Source organism: Lampris incognitus, chromosome 13 (assembly GCF_029633865.1).
Source record: "Lampris incognitus isolate fLamInc1 chromosome 13, fLamInc1.hap2, whole genome shotgun sequence".
NCBI classification, from domain to species: domain Eukaryota; kingdom Metazoa; phylum Chordata; class Actinopteri; order Lampriformes; family Lampridae; genus Lampris; species Lampris incognitus.
Genome location: NC_079223.1, coordinates 16,326,688 through 16,331,238, shown reverse-complemented (window position 1 = coordinate 16,331,238; position 4,551 = coordinate 16,326,688). Strand labels below are relative to the sequence as shown.

At 47.3% G+C, this 4,551-nt stretch overlaps 1 non-coding gene across 1 annotated transcript; it reads left to right on the top strand.

The window, feature by feature from the left end:
* The first annotated feature begins 4,469 nt into the window (after positions 1-4,469).
* Positions 4,470-4,551, top strand: trnas-aga (transfer RNA serine (anticodon AGA)). Its single transcript has one exon. It is a non-coding gene; the product is annotated as a tRNA-Ser (tRNA).

Below are 4,551 nucleotides of genomic sequence, written 5' to 3'. Positions count from 1 at the left end.
TGTGTGTGTGTGTGTGTGTGTGTGTGTGTGATAGGTCGAGGCTGAGATTGGGGAAGGCTAATATTTGACCCACTATCATGCTTGTTTTGACGACCTGTAGCATGTAGCCGTTCAATAGCCCCCTTTCCCTTGCTGCTCGCGTCAACTCGGGCTCGGCAACGCTTGCAAAATGCATGAAATCTTTGGCACTTTCGTAATGAACGCATCCGAGACACTGAATGTGTGTTCTTTATGAGACACTCTGGGTTGCATAGTTTTTTTGACTGACTCTTCAGTCAGCGTTCACACATTAATGCGAGCGTTCACACACTGAACCGATGAAGTACTAGACCATTGATTTGACAGCTAGTGCATCAGCCAATAACCGGCAGTGAGTAATAACACTGACGACGCTGAAAATAAATAACCACGTTCGTAAATACACACTTCCGGAGTGCCCGCAGGAACCATTAGCCAATCAAAACGCAGACTTCTTTTACAGTAGCCAATAAGACGCAGTGTAACAACGCGCGCTCTAACACTCCGCGAGAGAATTTACGAGCGTGCACGATTTTTACCCAATACTGTCAAAAGGAGGACAAGTAGACGTCCCGCCGGACGCCGGACAGAGAGCTGGAGAGCCGGGCTGTCCGTCCAAGAGCCGGACGTATGGCCGTGTAGGGTGCACAATAGGCAATAGCCAGCAGTTAGGGAAGGCTTAGCCTTCTTTAGCCTACATTACCCACCACCCCTGGTGTGTGTGTGTGTGTGTGTGTGTGTGTGTGTGTGTGTGTGTGTGTGTGTGTGTGTGTGTGTGTGTGTGTGTAGACGTCCGGTGAGACAGAGGCGGCGAGCAGGTCTCAATCGGCAGAAGCACAGCTGTCGTTTCCGGTTAGTGCGGGTGAGAGGTGGCTGGAGGAGGGGCGGGGAGGCGGGGGGAGGATGAGGAGAGGAAGAGATGGATGAATAAGTGAAGAGACTGCAGACTGGACTCATGTTAAATATAGAAAGGCTAACAGATCAGACTGCTGCTGAGCGCTCTCTCTCTCTCTCTCTCTCTCTCTCTTTCTCTCTCTCTCTCTCTCTCTCTCTCTCTCTCTCTCTCTCTCTCTCTCTCTCTCTCTCTCTCTCTCTCTCTCTCTCTCTCTCTCTGTGTGTGTGTGTGTGTGTGTGTGTGTGTGTGTGTGCAGGCCCAATATGGAAGACCTGCTCCCTGTCCCACCGAGCTCCCAATTAGAACACCATGCACGCACATACACGAACACACATATATCCGTGTACACACACACACACACACACACACACACACATGCTTACATTCACACACACGAATCCCCCCACTTGCAAACACACAAAGGACCCTGGAGAGCGGCCCCAAACCTGCCTGTCAGCTGCTGTTAGATCAAACTGCACTGGACCTGCACAACATCACACACACACACACACACACACACACACACACACACACACACAACACACACACACACACACACACACAACACATGATGCATCACCCACATACACACAAATAGCAAATGCAAATGTAAGATGAAACGAAAAATGAAGATTTAGATGAAGATAACAAACACTCATACTGAACTGGATATTGAAAGGAAAACATCTAACAGGATAAAATTCTAATAATAATCAACTACTGATAATACAGGCCATTTCCATTTGTCAAATGTGATCTTTCATTTTCCTGACTGTCAAAAACATAGTTACAGGCCAAGAGGTCTTTGCAAAATTCATTTCTGATCATCCGTTGTGCGTCATTGGGCCTTTAAAGGAGACAGAGGTAATGGAAGATGCACAAAACACACAAACACATTCACAGGTAGCATCACAGCAACTCAAGTCCCCTGTTTTGTCCTTGTGCATATTTCAATGATGTCATCAATAATGGACATAGACCCTTTCAGTTGCGGGCAGGTTAAGATTGGAGCGAGGCTGCCTGCTTGCACTCACACACACAGACACACACACACACACACACACATATGTGTGGGTCAGAGTGCTCAAATCTGAAACTTTAATCAACATTCTCCGCTTCGTTAGTGAGCCCATTAGAGCGCCAGACAGCTCATACTCTCCCACTACTTAACTTAAAAATAGGTTTTGGACCCAAAGCTTCTATTCTGTGTGCAGGACCAAACAGAGAGGCTGAGTCATTACTCATTATGGAAGCCACTCAGTTTCCCCCTCAAAATTACACTTCTATAATTCTTTAACCAACTGAGATTTGCTGCGGAAAGTCAGGCTGGTTTCAGATGCAGCCCTTTACACGTTAAAACCCACGTCGTCTCCTTCCCGGTTGGATTGTGGAAGAGTGGCAAAGGGGCTCAAAATTGAAATAATGTTTTTATATGATAAAAACGATGGTGGGGGGGATGCATCGCATCTCTTCCCCTTATCTCAGGGACACCTGCCGCAGGAATACAACACTGATGTGTGTTCAGTGTTTTACGTCGTCGTGAAGAATAGATGGTGACCTCCGCGTAATGCCGCACGGCACTGGATCAGATTATGATACAGATAACTGCAAAAAATATATATATATTTTGACACCATTTTCCCAGCGTTATCACAAATCTCCATCATCTGAACTAGACATCTGCTGAGCTGGGATCAGCTTCACCCACTCACTTCTCAGCGTGAAAAGGATCCTCACAGATACGGAAATAGACTTTCCGCCTACAAATGCCAAAAAGCAGATGGAGGCGCACGTACCACCATGGAGAGCTAAAATACCTCAACATTTTCTCTTCTATAAACATGTTTCGGTAATTGATCTCCGCAGAAGATCTGGGTTTGCCTGTAAAAAGAAACACGGCGATCAGAAAGAAGAAGAAGAAAACCATAACAGGGCCTGATACGGATCCAATGTCTTAATGAAGGAGTTTTGTGTGTGGTTGATTCGGGCTTGATTGACCCTGGATTTTCAGTCGAAAGACGGTTATCTCAGACCACTTGGCCAGCCCCAACCTCCAAAACCAAGGAACAAAATCTCTCCTCCCTCCTCTTCTGCGAATGCCCCGTTATTACACTCGCTGGACTGTGTCGTGCATGTCTTCCCTCTTTCTTTCCTGCCTTGTTTTCTCCTTCCCTCTATCGCTCCACCCGGAGAGCCTCTCCATCGAGGTTTGGTCTCGTGCTCTGATGAGTGAGATCGATGTGGCACCGCGAGCTGAGAACTGCATGCGAACAGACGAGGAGGAGAGAGGGTTGGGTTGGACTGGGCCGGGCTGGTGAGTTTGAGAAGGTCAATCAGGTGGAGGTGGAAGGAGACGTGATGGCCTTCCCTCTCCTGCTCTGGGGAAAGATCGTCCCTGCTTCGTTAAACAATATCTTCTGGATGAACTCAGCAACCCCCCCCCCCCCCCACACACACACACACACACACACACAAACCTTTCAATATCAATCCAGGAGAGCTCATGGAGAGAAAAGACAGAGATGGGAGTTTCTACACAGAGTTCCCTGGGTCACCTGGGAACATGCATCTCTCAGCAGCTCAACCCATTTCAATGACAAGTCAGCCTCTGTTTTTTTTTTCCACCAGGTGCCATTTTGTACATGTGTCCAATTCTTGCATGAAGAACCAATACGTGGACAACACTGTGCATGTGGCAGTATTTGGCCTACCATTACAAATGTAGGCCGCCGAATGTAGATTCATGGTACTGCAGAGGACTAATAACCCGGACAACAATATTCTCATGTGCACAGACATGGATTACTTCATGGAGTTTGGGAAAAACTTTTTTTCTATATTGAAACTTCGGAATCGTGTTTCTGTCTGTACACTTCTCTTCACGTAATTATCTCTGAATATGCCGCTTGTCTCTCCGCCTGTCTTCCTTGGCGTCTGTGAGAGAGAGCAACCATCACATGAAGATGTTGATCTTCCGCAACAGAAAACAGAGCTCAGTATCGTTAGATCAGCCAACCTCACACTCAAACCCGTGCTGTATATCAAAGACCGTATGCCTCCGACAGGTCACTATATATAGGTATAGGTGGAGATTTGATGAGGTACAGCGCCTCCTCTGCTTTATGGAGTTCAGGGACTGTCTGAGAATCCAAAAAACAGAACACCAAAAAAAAAAAAACAACCCCAAAACTGTCCTTCACTGAGACATTGAACGTGTAACAACATGACCATGACCCAGTGGTCCTTAATCCACTCCTCGTGCAGGGACCTCCAGTATTTCTCGTTTTCCATTCTGCCGGATAATTAATTACAGTCGCCTGTTACGTTTAGATGGCTGGAATTACTGACACAACAGCTGAATGTAACTCACCAGCTATTGAAAACCAGCAGCACTGGGGGGGAGGGGGGGTCACTCAGGACCGAAAACCACTTGTCAACCAAAGGTGGGCTATCGTTCATGTATAAGGTCTTTTGTGTCGTTGCTGTCCTCTCCTGTATTGAAACGTAGTCAAGAGAAGAAGAAAAAATCCGACCCCCCGGGGGAATCCGCAGCGCAGTTGTCGTGGCCGAGTGGTTAAGGCGATGGACTAGAAATCCATTGGGGTTTCCCCGCGCAGGTTCGAATCCTGCCGACAACG